Source organism: Carassius gibelio, chromosome B15, assembly GCF_023724105.1.
Source record: "Carassius gibelio isolate Cgi1373 ecotype wild population from Czech Republic chromosome B15, carGib1.2-hapl.c, whole genome shotgun sequence".
NCBI lineage: Eukaryota > Metazoa > Chordata > Actinopteri > Cypriniformes > Cyprinidae > Carassius > Carassius gibelio.
In genome coordinates this window covers 27,498,463-27,517,126 of record NC_068410.1, presented here as the reverse complement: position 1 = coordinate 27,517,126, position 18,664 = coordinate 27,498,463, and positions in this window count along the sequence as shown.

Genomic DNA, 18,664 nt, shown 5'->3' with positions numbered 1-18,664 from the left:
AAATGGTAGGTAATTTGCTCTGGAATTATCACAGAGGTTGTGTGAGAAAAACACAGACGTGGCAGATTCGGATTAAAATCACCAAGTACGTCTGTGAAACGCATATTTCTCTAACGACCCCCTGTAAAACTAGTCCCGTCCGAATAGGGCTTTGCAGACTGCAATTTATAATCGCAACTTCATTGTGCTATTAATCCTTTCAAGCCGATTTTCACTAAATTGGTCAGCTCCCGACAGCATCGGGTGTTTTATTAATGGTGAGTATAATTATTCAAAACAGTCGTCTATTACGAGGTCTCTGTAACAAAAGCAGTTACATGAATAATACATTTTGAAACAAAAAAATAAACCATAAACAGAAATACTGAACACGTATTACCCTCCATGTTTAAAAATACAAGTGCAGCTGTTTAGAGATTAATGACGTCACAGAATTTACCAGTATTTTGGAATGGATGTGTGAATGGTGCTTTTCCGGAAAAAAGACGGAATGTAGTTGACTGTGTGAACAGCGCATTTTTTAATTTATCTGTAAAGTCGTTCCGGTAATTGTACGGAACTTTACTGGTATTACTGTGTGAAAGAGGCTTTTGATGAATAGAAGGATCCAAAATTCAGCATTTATGTGAAACAAAAAGCTTTCGCAACATTATACCCTATACCATTCAAAAGCTTAGAGTCTATTTTTTGTCTATTGTCTATTTTTTGGAAAATAAATTATAGAAATTAATACTTTTATTTAGAAAGGATGATAAAAACATCATTTTACAAAATATTTATATTTCAGATAAAAGCTGTTCTTCTGAATTTTCCATTCATCAAAGAAACCTGAAAAAATTCTACTCCGCTGTTTTCAACATTATCATAATAAGTGTTTTTTTTTAGCTGGAAATCAGAATATCAGAATTTTTTTGTTTAGTCTATGCATATAGGCGTTTTGTGGCATATCGCTGAAAAGAACTTAAATTGCACTTTCAGTTTTGATCATACAGGTAAGAGCAATACATCAATTGAATCTGTAAAGGGTCTACTTTTATTTGTATGCACACATAATGAGAAAACTTTGTGCATTTATAAAATAAAGAAAACAAACAAGAGTGCACTGTCTGCAGCCTTGGTCTGCGCGATCTTCATTTAGAAATGCGTCATGAAAATGAACTGAAACTCAACAAATACTCCACAAAGAGATATGAGAGATATTTCTATAGAAATCTTGACTTGTCTACTTTTAAACTAAGCAAGTCTTATCAACAACAAATATTGAGTAATAAAGTAATCCATATGAAACCAACGCAACATCCAGTCTTTTACATCTCCCTTCACTAACTTTTACGTGACCATATGCTATAGATACATAATCATCCATGTGAAGCGTGCGGCCCGTAAACATTATTAACCCTTATGCGTTGTTGGGGACGTTTTCGTCCACTAGGGGGTAAAGTTGAGTTATATTTTGCCAGCAACTTTCTCTGTGTTTCAGCTAAGGGAATGATTTTTGGTGACAAATCTTATTTTGAAATTTTTCGAAAACTCAACGGTACACTGTGGGCAAATTCACTACCCTTTCATTATGTTTGTGGATGAAAACTTCCACTAAATTAAACCGCTGTATCAGATAAATATTTTTGTTCTTCAATTTTCTTTTGCATAAATCTATTAATCAACCTCAGTCCTAATCAAAACTACAAAATGTTTTTTAAAAAAAAAATCCAAGATTTGAACTCTTTAATTACCAAGATCATAAATGATGTCAATGATAAAAAAAAAAAAAAAAAAAAAAAAAAAATTCAATATAAAAATTGATTGTAGACTGGAAATTATTTTACCTTTTATCACAGTCTTGGGCATGTCAAAGATTAGTAACAAGATTGGCTTTGATGCATTGTTAGTTTTTGTGCAGCATTAGATTTTAATTTTTTCTCCCTCATTTGTTGTTGGTTGCTGTTTTTGCCCCATTGACTTCCATCATAATGTCATTTTTTGATTGCAGAGCCATGACACCATATAATCATGCATTCTTGATTGTTGGTGGTGTTCCCTGTTGGGAAGAGGTAGCATTTGTTATTTTTTACAGTTGATCACTAGGTGGGACCATTAACCCTTTAGATAGGCCTGTGAAAAAAAGGCTTAGTTTTTGGTTTGTATATGGAGTTATATGGATTATAACAGTAAATTAAAGTGTTTGTGTGTGTGTGTGTGTGTGTGTGTGTGCATGAGGCACGTCCTGATTCTGCCGAGTTCGACGCGTCCCTGGGTCAACAAGGGAGGTGCTTAACGTAAATTTGAGCAACCAATCAGATTACTCACGTCACGTGACATGTGCCCAGCCTCAGCTTGCGCGCCACTATTTGAATTGTGTGCTTTGACGTCGCCTTCATTTTACAAAGGTAAGTGCATATTATTTAAAATGTGCCATTTCAAATGTGTCCATCCCTGCTCAGCATAATATATTATTTTTATTAATATATTATTCATAACTGACGCGAACATTCGCTGAACTGCGCATATATTAAGGTCCAAATCGCCAAACCCCGATCCTATCGGACAGGAAGGTGCCCACGATCGTTTTGCCCCGGTCCGGTGTGGCGTTTCCCCCGTGATCGCGTCGTCGGATCTTTTTGTACGATTATTTATATCACTTTTGTCATGTATTCGTTTAGCAGATGCTGATACTAATCCTTCTGTGAAAGAAAGGCTAAACACTTTTGCGGATGGATGGGGGGTTTGTCGTCCATAAACAACAAGGAAATATATTGTGTTGACCCGGCGACATCATTAACCCGTCCAATATACAGTATGACACACATTTATCAATGACTGTATTTAGATAATAATCATTATTATAATAATACAATATCCAATTTAAAACAATCATTAATCTCTCACTATATGGTAGTAATAATAATACAAATAATAATATCTTGTGTTGACCCAGGGACGTCATATTCTTGTGTTGACCCAGGGACGTCATATTCTTGTGTTGACCCAGGGACGTCATATTCTTGTGTTGACCCAGGGACAGGGCTGGACTGGGACAAAAAATCAGCCCTGGACTTCATCCAGACCGGCCCACCATGCATGTAAACATGAGCGCACACACACACACACGCACGCACACACGCACAATACATGTCTATACATACATTAATCTGGATGTAAAATTACTGATTAGAATGTATTACTATCAAAACCAAGAAAAAAACTATTAAAATAATAAACAAAGAAAATGTAAATTATTTTTATCAGGCTTTATTTTAAATATCTAAAAGTCTTAATTTATGTGCTTCTTATTATTCTAATAGAAATATTAATGCTTAGGGTACACAATTTCTGCTGTAACTATATTTCATGTGCTGCAACATAACACTTTTTTTTTTTTTATATATTAATTCACACAAATTACCTTTGACCTGTTGGCTGCTTATAGTAGGCTAGTATTAAGACCACTGAACTATAGTAAGCATTATTTATAAAGACCACTGATCTACAATAAAATAAAACAGTAATTAAGACAAAGAACGTTGTGTAGTGATTTATTTTACATTTTTCATAACATAATCAAAGGCCTTTAAAAAGCCACAGCATAAATGGCTGCCCACTGCTTTGGGTGTGTGTTCACAGTGTGTGTGTGTGTGTTCACTGCTCTCTGTGTGTGTGCACTTCGGATGGGTTAAATGCAGAGCACGAATTCTGAGTGTGGGTCACCATACTTGGCTGAATGTCACGTCACTTTATTCAAATGCAGAGCTCAATGCTAGGGTTCAGAACTTTTCTTGCCCTGCCAAAAATAAATACATAAACAAAGATAAAAATAAAATTGCTATTGTTTTCTTTGCAAATAAGCTGCAATCTCATTTCACAATTGTAATTTCAATACCACAATAAACACTAACTATTAAGTTCAAACATTAATGAAGACAAGTAAACAGTCAGTAATAAAAATGTTAAAAAAACTATCATAAACAGCACCGTTTTCAGGTACAGATATTGCATAATCAAATGTAAAATACTTTAGGTGAAAATATAATAAATATGTTCTGTAGTGCACATATTTAGCTAAATACTCCTTTCTTATGGCTATTTTTCTTAGGTCTTTAAAGGGCTTTCTTGAGGTAAATGTAACATTCTGTGAAATAATTTTTCTCCTGCTGTTTTGACTGATAATTGATCGATATTATTTCTGAGGCATAAATAAATTTCTGTAAGTTGTACTGTATCTTTAAACAGAAAGTAACGGATTGGTTTACTTGAACTGAGGCGCTAAAGCGATCTGCCACGTCATATTTTCTGACACCAAAACGGTATTGTCTGAATTTTGTAATAAAATGGACAGAACCTGAGAGCTGAGAATTTTAAATGTAATTTATATAGATCAGTGAGTGGTGGCATATTACAGCTGGAATATCCTAACTTTTTGAAACAAAACAATGCAGTAGCCTCCGTGTATCATTATATTTCTGTCTCACCTCAGCAGTCAAGTCCCGCCCTGAGGACGTCTTCACTTAAGTCTTTTGCCTTCCAGCAAATAATTTATTTATCTTGACACATTTGGTGGCATCTGCCTCAAGTGCTTGTCGTTTTCTCTCTCTCAACGTTCGGCCCCTCCTTTACGCTTAGATATTTAATTATTTAACATTTTGAATTTCGTCGCAGTTGTAAAACGGCCGCTTTTCAAGGCTAGAACTTGATTCTGATTGGCCAATGAGCAGTGAACACGTCACGTCTCGCAGCTCGCATCAGCATCATGCGCACGCGTCGTTTTATCTGTTCTTTATACTGCTTTTTGTAATGTTTTAAATAAATTATTGTGACTAACGTAAAAAAAGAGCATCTTGCGGCTTCATGAGAGAGACATGTAAGGCCGGAATTGGACTGTTCAAAAATATACTTACGAATATATTTGCGATAAATAATGATTTAAAAACAAAATACTTAACGCACTGGCCCAACCAGACCGCGGCCCACCGGGAATCTCCCGGTAGTCCCGATGGCCAGTACATGCCTGCCCAGGGACGTCATATTCTTGTGATGACCCAGGGACGTCATATTCTTGTATTCATATTCTTGTAATAATAATAACAATATCTTATATAAGGCCAAGAGTAATCTATCACTATGCTGCAATAATAATAATAATAATAATGAAATATCTTGTGTTGACCCAGGGACTTCATTCTTAATAGCTCATCTAATATAAGACAAACAGTAATTAATCACTTTATTTTATTATTATTATTAATAATAATAATACAATATCTAATATAAGACCAAGAGTAATCTATCAATATACTGCAATAATAATAATAATAATAATGAAATATCTTGTGTTGACCCAGGGACGTCATTCTTTATAGCTCATCTAATATAAGACAAACAGTAATTAATCACTTAATTTTATTATTATTATTATTAATAATAATAAAACAATATCTAATATAAGACCAAGAGTAATCTATCAATATACTGCAATAATAATAATAATAATGAAATATCTTGTGTTGACCCAGGGACGTCATTCTTTATAGCTCATCTAATATGACAAATTAATTAATCACTTTATTTTATTATTATTATTATTAATAATAATAACAATAATAATACAATATCTAATATAAGACCAAGAGTAATCTATCACTATACTGCAATAATAATAATAATAATAATAATGATGATGAAATATCTTGTGTTGACCCAGGGACGTCATTCTTTATAGCTCATCTAATATAAGACAAACAGTAATTAATCTCTTCATTTTAATACTAATAACAATAATGATAATAATAATAATGAAATAAAGCATGTATTAATGCATTATTCTGCTTGACCTTATTCTACATTCCTAATCCTATCTAATACCTAAACTGAACAAGGAACTTACTAATTGTTAATAAGCAGTAAACTACTTAGGAAGTTTATTGAGTAAAAAGTCATTATTAATACTGAATATGTGTTCCCTATACTAAAGTGTTACCTGTACTGTTACTATTTATATAACTTTTTTAAAGTAAATATTAAATTGGTTAAATTTAACATTAAATCTATTTTTCTTTTTTCATTATAGCTTTAAGATTTTATATCAACTTTCAAATAATTCCTCAACAGGTTTGAAGATTTCTCAGTTCTTTGCTTATATTTCAAGGATCACTGGCTGGTAATAGGATACGCGTGGTCGGACAGTGCTACAACCATGCCAACTCCGATACAAACAATCTTGTTGAAAGGTGATATTTGCAATTAAACTTATGCAACTTCATTATGAGTTCATGCAAATTATGTAATAGAATCACAAGCATTTGGAATATAGTTATATAATAAATCAAACACAATCATATTAAAACATGTATTGTTTTTCTTTGCTTGTCTAATCAGATTTTTCCATCGCCTAAATATCAGTTTTTGTTTGGCATTAGGAACCTTAGACTGGATCTTATCAGCATTCTCATCAAGAAGACAGATGGATACTTCCAGGTCATTCATGATTTACAGGCAGACAGTTTGAAGAATGAAAAATGCTTCTTTGAAGACTGTTTCTGTAGCTGCCCAATAGGAGTCAGAGGACATCGCTGTAAACACCTTGTACTTGTACTTACTGATCAAGTGAACACGATTCTCAGAAGTTTCCTGATTTGAATTATCAAATAAACGGACGTGCTAGTGTAATTAAGCAAAATAAGCTTTACTCCATTCTGTGCTTTGACGGAAAAGAGGTACATGTAAGTGTGCATATGAGAAATTAAGTGCAAGAGACTTGTTTTTTTTGGTTTTGTTTATTTTACTATGCATTGTTTTAAAACAATGAAAAATTATGTAATCTTTAATTGTAAATTAAGCTAAGTAAACCATGAACATTTAGCATTACTCTGCTGTCTGAATGCGTTCTCTAACAGTGATATATTGTATATTTAAATCAATAAACTGTAACATTACTTAATTGAGATGACAATGTTTGAAACAATTACAATTCATTTGTTATTGTGTTCACTGGATCAGTGTACCTCTACTTAAACTGACTGATTAAAAATGAGATGACAACATCTACAACTTGTGGTCCAAATCTATGGGTCAGCAGACTAAAAGGTGAATCCTCTCCCAGTTTTTTCCCTCAGCAAGCACTGGTGAGTACAGAGTGTATTCCTGCAAACACAAATGGACAGATTTGTAAGCAAGAATCAAGTAAAAAAAAAAAAAATACAAAAAAATCTATAGATAGAGCTACAAATAATGAAGTCCCTGGGTCAACACAAGATATTTCATTATTATTATTATTATTATTATTATTATTGCAGTATAGTGATAGATTACTCTTGGTCATATATTAGGTATTGTATTATTATTAATAATAATACAATAAAGTGATTAATTACTGTTTGTCTTATATTAGATGAGCTATAAAGAATGACGTCCCTGGGTCAACACAAGATATTTCATTATTATTATTATTATTATTATTATTATTATTATTATTGCAGTATAGTGATAGATTACTCTTGGTCTTATATTATTGTATTATTATTATTAATAATAATAAAATGACGTGATTAATTACTGTTTGTCTTATATTAGATGAGCTATAAAGAATGACGTCCCTGGGTCAACACAAGATATTTCATTATTATTATTATTATTATTATTATTGCAGTATAGTGATAGATTACTCTTGGTCTTATATTATTGTATTATTATTATTAATAATAATAAAATGACGTGATTAATTACTGTTTGTCTTATATTAGATGAGCTATAAAGAATGAAGTCCCTGGGTCAACACAAGATATTTCATCATTATTATTATTATTATTATTATGCAGTATAGTGATAGATTAATCTTGGTCTTATATTAGATATTGTATTATTATTAAAATGAAGTGATTTATTACTGTTTGTCTTATATTAGATGAGCTATAAAGAATGACGTCCCTGGGTCAACACAAGATATTTCATCATTATTATTATTATTATTATTATGCAGTATAGTGATAGATTAATCTTGGTCTTATATTAGATATTGTATTATTATTAAAATGAAGTGATTAATTACTGTTTGTCTTATATTAGATGAGCTATAAAGAATGACGTCCCTGGGTCAACACAAGATATTTCATTATTATTATTATTATTATTATTATTGCAGTATATTGATAGATTAATCTTGGTCTTATATTAGAAATTGTATTATTATTAATAATAACAATAATAAAATGAAGTGATTAATTACTGTTTGTCTTATATTAGATGAGCTATAAAGAATGACGTCCCTGGGTCATCACAAGATATTTCATTATTATTATTATTATTATTGCAGCATAGTGATAGATTACTCTTGGCCTTATATAAGATATTGTTATTATTATTACAAGAATATGAATACAAGAATATGACGTCCCTGGGTCATCACAAGAATATGACGTCCCTGGGTCAACACAAGAATATGACGTCCCTGGGTCATCACAAGAATATGACGTCCCTGGGTCAACACAAGAATATGACGTCCCTGGGTCATCACAAGAATATGACGTCCCTGGGTCAACACAAGATATTATTATTTGTATTATTATTACTACCATATAGTGAGAGATTAATGATTGTTTTAAATTGGATATTGTATTATTATAATAATGATTATTATCTAAATACAGTCATTGATAAATGTGTGTCATACTGTATATTGGACGGGTTAATGATGTCGCCGGGTCAACACAATATATTTCCTTGTTGTTTATGGACGACAAACCCCCCATCCATCCGCAAAAGTGTTTAGCCTTTCTTTCACAGAAGGATTAGTATCAGCATCTGCTAAACGAATACATGACAAAAGTGATATAAATAATCGTACAAAAAGATCCGACGACGCGATCACGGGGGAAACGCCACACCGGACCGGGGCAAAACGATCGTGGGCACCTTCCTGTCCGATAGGATCGGGGTTTGGCGATTTGGACCTTAATATATGCGCAGTTCAGCGAATGTTCGCGTCAGTTATGAATAATATATTAATAAAAATAATATATTATGCTGAGCAGGGATGGACACATTTGAAATGGCACATTTTAAATAATATGCACTTACCTTTGTAAAATGAAGGCGACGTCAAAGCACACAATTCAAATAGTGGCGCGCAAGCTGAGGCTGGGCACATGTCACGTGACGTGAGTAATCTGATTGGTTGCTCAAATTTACGTTAAGCACCTCCCCTGTTGACCCAGGGACGCGTCGAACTCGGCAGAATCAGGACGTGCGTGTATGAGATTCTTGTTTTTTGGTGGTTTTCCCTGTTGGGAAGAGGTAACATTTGTTATTTTTTTTACAGTTTATCACTAGGTGGAACCATTAACCCTTTAGATAGGCCTGTGAAAAAAAGGCTTAGTTTCTGGCTTGTATATGGAGTATAACAGCAAATTATAGTGTGTGTGTGTGTGTGTGTGTGTGCGCGCGTGTGTGCATGTGAGAGAGAGACAGATAGAGAGAGAGAGAAAGACCTTTGTGCAATTACCTTGATGTATCTGAAAAAATCCAAATATGCACCTCAGCTCTCAGAACTACATGGAGTAAACAATAAAAAAAGAAGTGTGTTTATTCACCTGCTGCCTTTTGATGGTGAAAAGTACGGATGGCCTATGTGTGAAATGCTCTTCTTTTCTTGATAGTAAAGCCAGTTTAAAACCTTAAAATCCTGTAAAAAAAATCTACTTTGCATCAGATTTATGAACAAATGTAATATGAACCAAAATGAAATACCAACTTCAAATAAGGGGGGTCAAGCTGCATAGTCAAGCTGCATAGTCATTTCTAAAACTTCAGTACAAGTCAAGCCCTTTCTCGTGTTGCTTGCTGCTCTTCTCACCATTAAATGACCAGCAGGATGGCATGCAAGTGTTTAAATCCACGTACTTTGTTTAGTCTATGCTTATCACCACCATCAAAAGGCAGCAGGTGCATAAATACACTTTTGTTTACTCCATGTAGTTCTGAGAGCTGAGGTGTACGTTTTGATTTTCTCAAATACATCAAGATAAGTGCGCAAAAGTCTCTCTCACTCTCTCTCTTTCTCTCACACACACACATACACACACAATATAATATGGTGTTATACTCCATATAACTCCATATACAAGCCAGAAACTAAGCCTTTTTTGCACAGGCCTATCTAAAGGGTTAATGGTCCCACCTAGTGATCAACTGTAAAAATAAAAAATGTTACCTCTTCCCAACAGGGAAAACCACCAACAATCAAGAATGTCACACACACACAAACACTATAATTTGCTGTTATACTCCATATAACTCCATATAGAAGCCAGAAACTAAGCCTTTTTTGCACAGGCCTATCTAAAGGGTTAATGGTCCCACCTAGTGATCAACTGTAAAAATAAAAAATGTTACCTCTTCCCAAAAGGGAAAACCACAAACAATCAAGAATGCATAATTATATGGTGTTAATGGCTTTGCAATCAAAAAATTTAATTATAATGGAAGTCAATGGGGCAAAAACAGCCACCAACAACAAATGAGGGAGAAAAAATTAAAATCTAATGCTGCACAAAAACTATCAATGCATCAAAGCCAATGTTGCTACTAATCTTTGACATGCGCAAGACTGTTATAAAAAGTAAAAAAATAAAAAAAATCCAGCCACGATTAATTTTATATTGAAAATAAGTAATTTTGTTAGTTTTTTCCCCCCCAAAATCAGTGACATCATTTATGAACTTGGCAATTAAAGAGTTAAAATCTTGGATTAAAAAAAAAAAACATTTGGTAGTTTTGATCAAGACGGAGGTTGATTAATAGATTTATGCAAAATATATATATATATATTTATCCGATACATTTTTACAGTTCAATTGAGTGGATGTTTTCATCCCGAACATAACGAAAGGGTAGTGAATTTGAACAATGCACAAAGGGTTAATATCATGTTTTTAAATATGATGGTTTCATTCTAAACATGGTGATTATCTCCAAGGACACCCAACATAATATGGTATTTAGTATATCATGTCAACAAATGGAAAAGTCAGTGGTCTATTAATTATCATGTTAATCACAGCGCCTTTAGTCACTACAGCAGGGTCGCTTTTCACCCTAAATACCATACACTTACATATTCTTTCGTCATTTAAAAACCGTTGCTTTAATTATCATAAACAAAACTGAAAATCATAAAGACCTTTGTCTCAAAATATATGCATTGATTTTTTTAGCTATTCTGATTTGCTACTTAAATTGACAACATAAAAAAAAAAAAAAAAAAAAAAAATAGATCAAGCAAGCACAGAATCAACTTTGCGGTGCTGCGCACGATCACGTCAGAGGTCAAACAGATAACCTCCCGTGTTTAATTCTGTTTTTGGACAGAAGCACATATTATAAAAAATAGCAGCACAAACAAAACTGATTTCAAATTTAATTCAAGCACTTTCAAGGACCTATGTTAGTTTTCAAGTACTTTCCAGGCCTTGAATCCATATGTCTGAAATTCAAGTACTTTCAATAAGGGTGGGAACCCTGTTTGTAGATGTTGTTAGCAAGTAGGCCATCTGTGGTACCCGCAAAATGGAAAAGTTGGGTTATACTCTCACTGGTGAGTGTGCCGGTGGTTCGAGGGATGGCAGGGAATTGCTATTGAGATTCTGTAGTGTGCAGAGAATTTCAGACTTACCTAGTGATGATGTCAGGAGAGCAGTAGGTGGTTGTTAGCCCTCTGTTTTGCTCGAATGTCACTGGAAATCTAATGTTTGTGGTTGTCCTTCCCAGTACTCCTCAGTTGAGTTTTGTTCAAAGAGCTCTTTTGCTAGTGTCAGCAGTTCCTGTAACTCAGAAGTATAAATCTCATATTTAATTATAATCAACTTAGCTAAATCTGCACCTTCAAGCTAAAAAGTAAATAAATGAAATGGAATCACAGAGAGGTAGAATAAAGTCAAAATAAAAATAACACAAATAGAACCCAAAAATGTGAGGAGGGGCAAACCTGAGTCTAAACAGGTTTTAGCACAAACAGGAAGTGAAACCAACAATGAGAGGGAAAGAAAGAGAGATAGAGAGAGAGAGAGAGAGAGAGAGAGAGAGAGAGAGAGGAGTGGTTTGAAAGTTACACTTGGACACCTGTATCTAAGTGTCAGTCAGATGATGACACCTAGCAGTTGAGGTAAAGGGCTTAGTTTAGCCTGTATGGCTGCTAAGAGTTAGCTCTGGCTACACGCAGTTCTTTGTTTACACAAAAGTCTGTGAAGTGAGTTCTGTTATCAGATAAACCCAGAAAGTCTGGTCACAATTCAGGGGTCACATGTTGCTAGAGCCCTTCACAATGCACATTGTACCCGGCACTCTCAAAAACTCCCATTAAAATCACTGAAGCACTTTACATTATGAAACAAATATTTTACTTATGCACATCTGCACTTTTTGTTATTTCTGATGAGAGAATTTGCTAAATAATTCAGTCAGCGAGCAAGTAAACAAAACACAGCATTTCAGTGATGACTCTTCTGCATGTCTCTGATTGGCCATTGCATCCATAAGCGCAACAGAATTGTTTCTGATTGGTTATCATGAAGCATTGTATGAACGTGTCTGTCTCTGGCTCAGCACCAGCCAGTAAACCCAGATTTGAATTTAGCAGCTGAGGCTGTGCACTGAGCGATCTAATCACACAGGTGTGGTTGTATCAAATATATAAAAAATATTATTCAGCTATTTTTACGTTGTTTGGAAGCTCTATTTAAAATCCACTTGGCTCAGAAATCTGAGGGGGCACGTGCCCCTCACTTGGAATGGGCATGACGCCTCTGGCATCAATATATAATATACACTCTCATTTAGATCATGAAAATACAAACTCATAGCTACCAAACATCACATAGATGAGGTTATATTAACTAGTGAGCCGTCATAAGCATGTATAAAACATATACAATACACAAAACACAATATACAAAAACAGAAACAGTATACACAATGCCCTAAAGTATATGTGAATTATTTCAAAGAAAGTGTTTTTTTTATTTTTATGAATTAATTAGAGAAGAGTCACTTTTTATGTGCATTATGTGTCTTTTTCCGAGAGACTTGTGTTAAGAGTGGTTTAGCCACATATTTGGGCGTTGTAAACTTAGGCTGCATCCGAAATCACATACTTGCGTACTATATAGTAGGCAGAGCCGAATTAAATAAATGGACTACACTAGGCAGGCTGCATTTTTTGGGCCACCCTCCATCGATGTTATTTATGAATTGAAATCTGAAACTTACCAAAGTTACTAATAAAAGTTAATTCATATTTTACCTAAACTAGTCTTTGGTTACAAATTGGTTGTGTTGTATATTAAACAGTCTATCAGACTATTTTTTGATATTCATTATTTATACGTCATTACAGGGCTCTATTAAATGCTATTAAATAGGGCTGTAGTCAAGGGTGTAACTTTGGTTTGAGAAGTGGGGTGGGACACAAAATGGGGAAAAATGTTTTCGATTTGAATCCCATTTCCTCCATTTTCATACAGTTAGGGACTATGGTGATACAAAATCCAGGACATAATTAAGTTGTTTATTATGACAAATTCTGCCAAAAAGAATAATAGGCTAATATGTATAAGAAAAAGATGTCTGTCTTTATGTATTGTTGAATATCCAAAACTTGAGAGAATAATTTTATAAAGTCAAAAACTTTCACTAAAAATTTTCCCTGTCTCCCCTATAAAATATGAAAATGTGCTAGCCTGTTTCTGACATGACATAATTAAATTAATTACCTGACCCTTTACACGGCACATACCTGCAACTCTGAGCTACTTCTCCATGTCTCACCCTCCCTGTCTTTAAGCAGCTTCACCTCATCTGTTCTCTGATATGAAAGCATGGCATAAAAAAAGAAATAAACAAAAGTTCATCACAACTGAAACTATTATAACAGTCAACAGAAAAATATCAGGCCCTGATCCTGTTTCTTTCCCACCACACAAGTGAATGTAAATAATATGAAACCACACCCATGTGATGATGTGACCATGTAAAAAAAATATTCGAAACAAATAACAACACGTAATTTGGCTCCTACAAGAAGAACATTTAATTTGATAATATTCAAACTGTATTCACTATATATCATGTACAGTTCTTCCCTTTTATCACCAACAAATCAAAATCACCTGGCCTTTCATACAGCACATAACCTACCTGTAATGTTGTGCTGCTACTGTTTTTCCCTATCTCACCCTCTCGTTCTGAAGCAGCTCCACACCTCATCTGTGCTCTGATATGAAAACAACTGAGTTATGATCATATTGAGTCCACATAGCCAGAAAAGAGTCTCTGGATGTACATTTTAAAAACTGGGTGTGCCACATTCATTTTCAGATTAATGTGTAAAAAAAAAAAAAAAACCTGCCTGTGTATCAATAACTTTACAGACTAGACTGGGCTGATGTGTAAAACTATACTCAGGCTCACCACATAACCATAACACTATATCAAATATAGGCTAACTCAGGCTAGCTCGACATTAAGCCTTTTCTTTTTTACAAATTAACTTCCATTTTAAATGAACAAATATTGTAAGTGAACAACAATAGCTCAAGTTTAGAAAAACATTAATCATTAAGACTTATTTTATTTCTGCATCTGAGTATAATGAGTTGAGTAGCCTATAACAGCAGCCAGAGTCTGCTTGTCATAGGTTGTTTAAATGATTTTGTTTGTCTGAACAAGTAGCTGCTAGTCCAGTAGCTAGAGTGGCTAGCAATTGTTAGCTAACACACGCTTATTTGCCTTTGTTACAGTAACTTACACACTGAGGTTAAGCAATGTTGCTAGTTACGTTACATGTAGAAATATAACTAGCTACAGTAGGTATCCGAAGCTTTACATCTAGAAATACTTAAGTATAACTTTTATTTGGTGTTTTCTAACAAAGCAGAATGATGGTTGTTTATTAAATTATTTTGTTTGTCAGATCAAAGTATGCTGCTCAGTTCACAATGTAGCTACAGTGTTAGCAAGTGTTAGCTAGCACGTGCTGTGTTGCTACTGAAGGAGTGGATGCCGATTTGCCATATCCTTCATACTGATATTAATTATTTTATTACATGATTTCTTGTTTGACTATTAATCAAGTTATAGCAAGAGTGAAATGTGTAACCTTATGTGTGCTGTATTTCTTTTCCTCAAGATTAATGTCCACATATTATGTGTGTGTATCCAACCGTAATGATAAGACACTCGCCAGTGCTAGAAAGCCTTGAATTTTAGATAAGTTCTCTGTGTACGTGTGTTAGTATCTGTCTGTACAGGGAGAAGCTCAGACAGTCCCAGGACAAACGATCAACTGCCAGTGTCCAGCATATCAGATATACGTCTTTGGAGAGTTTTATCTAGGTTTTGGAACCAATCAGAATTTTGAGGTTTTAACTGTAAATTCCCCTACAGTTAATGGTGGAGGATCGGCGGGCAATAGTTCTTTGTTGACATCCCTGATCAATCATCAAACCAAGGTAGGAAAGATTTTAGATTTAATATTATTGGTTAGGAACTGTCTGTAAGTGGAGGGGGTCGAGAGAAGGAGGAACGATAGACTCACTCAGACGTGAGGGGTTAGACACCAGCTCCAGGGTGGAGTAGGTAAATTGGTGTCACAATATACCTGTAAATAAGTAACCTTGTGAGTATAAGGGGTACAAGTACACATCGGTAGGTCTTGATATAAGATATTTAGAGATGTGTACAGTTACAGAGGGAACAGGTGCACACCTATAGGTCTTAGAGAGAGACGTAAAAATTTGTTTCTAGGTGTGCACAGTCCAGGGGGGGGGACAAAAACGCATTCTTAACAGGCATGTGAACCCGTAAAGGGCAGTGCTGGGTCAAGCACCGAGGGACAAGGGACACATAGGGCCGTAAATAGGCAGTGCTGGGTCAAGCACAGAGAGCCAAAAAGCACGAGAGGCCATAAAGGGCAGTGCATTTACGGCCGGGTAAGCCAAAGTAGGGGTATGGGAAATCCCGAGAAGAATGTAAGACGCTAGACGGGGGTTCTAGTCGTATCTCGCTCTTCCAACTCTCGATCACCCACCATTACAGACAGAGGCGCCCCGAGCTTAGAAATAGGCCAGGTCAGTGGTTAGGGAAAAGAGTATCCAAAATTAGTGTTTAAAAATAAATAGTGTTAATTCATATGTGCACCTATAAAAATATAGGGATATATGCAAAGGGAAAGTATTGATTGATCTGGGATGCCTCAGGAACAACCCCAAAAGAGCTAAAATGTAGTTTTCATGACCCTGATTGGATTGGACCAGTATATGGAAATTCTGGAATATACTTTGCAATTTCATCACGCAGAAGTCAAGTGCTGTTGGTAAGATCGCCGCCTCAATATGTTTTTGGTTTATGATAGAAATATGACTGACAAATTAGGTAACCTGGTCAGCCCTGATAGAAATAATGAAACAGAAGAGAGCAAATGCTGTAAACAGTTTGGCTCTGAAGCTCTGACTTTAAAAAAATATATATATTCTCTGAATTCATTTAAAGAATGATCAGTCTGAGCTTTAATTCTGATTGTAATGTTAAAACAAAAACTTGATTGGCTTTAAACCTGAGAAATAAACATTTATAAATGTATGTGCCGATTTGTTAAAAATAATCCCAGAAGTAACTGAGTGATGATTTAATCTGATTCTCTGTGCATAGAAGGTTTAAATGACAAAGAATGATATCATAAGACCTGTTCCAGTTCCTATATAATTGTTGAAAGTCCTGACAAGGAATACTGAACAGAATTCTGGGTTAGTGAAAAAAAAAACTGTAGGCACACAAATTGGCAGTGGCATTTTGGAAAAACTTAGAAGCTTATGTTTTGTTAAAAAAGATAAAATTACTTTGACTACAATGAAGCCGTTGTTTTATCTCATGCTGGCCCGCACCATGACTCTGGCTTAAGCTTTGAAAGTACCAGAGACATGTTCTGAGTAAAAAAAAAAAAAATGTAATTCCTATATTTACTAATGTTTGGCCAAAAGAGTAATTTTATTGTTGGATTGCAAAATTGTAGTCACGCAGCATCATAAAAAAAGAAAAAAGAAGAGAAAAGAAAATTATTTTTTGTTTATGAGATGATAAAGTTGTAAACAAGTAACATAAACGGGGGTTTCAAAGTAACTTTGAAGACAGCATGCTAGCAAGACCCAAAGTAATATACCTGGGTCAGATAACCTCTGACAGATTTAAAACCAATGTTGAAATTCAGAAGCCATGGCCAGAATTAAGTGAATGGATAAATACAAGTTGATGTAAAAGTAATGACAATGACTGCAAAGAACTTTGAGAAACATTTGAGTTGCGAAAATAAAGTAAAAATACAAATATAAAGATGTTTATTTTTAAAATGCATATAATTTCTGACAAGTTTTAAACTGGGCTAGAGTAAAATGATAGTACGATGAAATTATGTTATAAATGAATGAAAATGCATTGTTACGAGTCCTGAATCCCTCAGAGTTCTCTCTCTCTCATTCAAAGTAAGCTAAAATGCCGTTATCTGAGCTTGTGTTTAAGTGATAAGATATTTATAGTACAGCACAGTGTTTCAGTCAAATCATAGGCAGAGATGCTAAAGGACATGCTAAAAAGAGTTCAGATTTAATGCATTAAGAGGGCAATTGGTAGTTAAATGTTCAACTGCCCAATGCATGTAAGAAATAAGAGATTATAAAAATAATGAATAACAATTTAGGAGCAATTTTTGAAGAGACATGAGGTCTTTAAAATCATAATACAGACCCTGAGCTATAGATGTAATAATTTTGAATAGTTAAACAGTTGTATTGCTATTTGTTCTATGACCAGTAACTTATCTGTCTTATTTTTAGTCTCCACCATCATACAGGGCCTGATGGCTGCAGCTACAGAAGCAACAGAAAATTACAATGAATGGACGGGTGTGAAAAATAAATTCACTGAGTAATCTCAGCATGATAGTTTGGAGGTATCCAATTGAGTTTAGCGATTAAATATTAGTTTGATTAATCTTTTTCAATGTTTTAACACTAGTAGGTGCTGTCAATGGCTCTCATGGTTCTTGAGTGCACCTTTCCTAAGCTGCAGGAAATACTGGATTCTGGAAGAAGACTGTCGAGGATGTTGCAACGGGAAAGAGTGGTTACCAGTGTGCATGAGGTGATTTCTCAATGACGGGTAAGATCCTCTTCTGGCCAATAGGGGACAACCTAAGGCAGGGGGTCACCGCCACTGGGCACCTGCCCTGAAGGGAGGTGTTATATGTGAGATGGTAGTGGAGTTGAGCGGATGCTTGATAGGCCTAGAGCATCATTAAGAGGGGAACTGTATGAAGTACAGCAATCTGCCTCAAAATGTGAGCTCCTCCAGACCTGATCACCAGCAACCGCATTCCTTGACTGATTGTTGTGACAAGCGTCCACAACTTGATGCAACTATGCCAGTGGATCACACCCTGAGGACAAGGAGCTTATTTATAAAAAGTTAATGGCAATGGGCTTTCAAGAACCATCTGAGACCATGTGATGACAGCCATTATTTTGAGACAAAAATTTCTTATGAGGCTAAAATGATATTGAACTAATATGTCTATATCATAGTCTTTACTCATGCAGGTCATTAGGCATGACACAAGATGATAACAAGATAT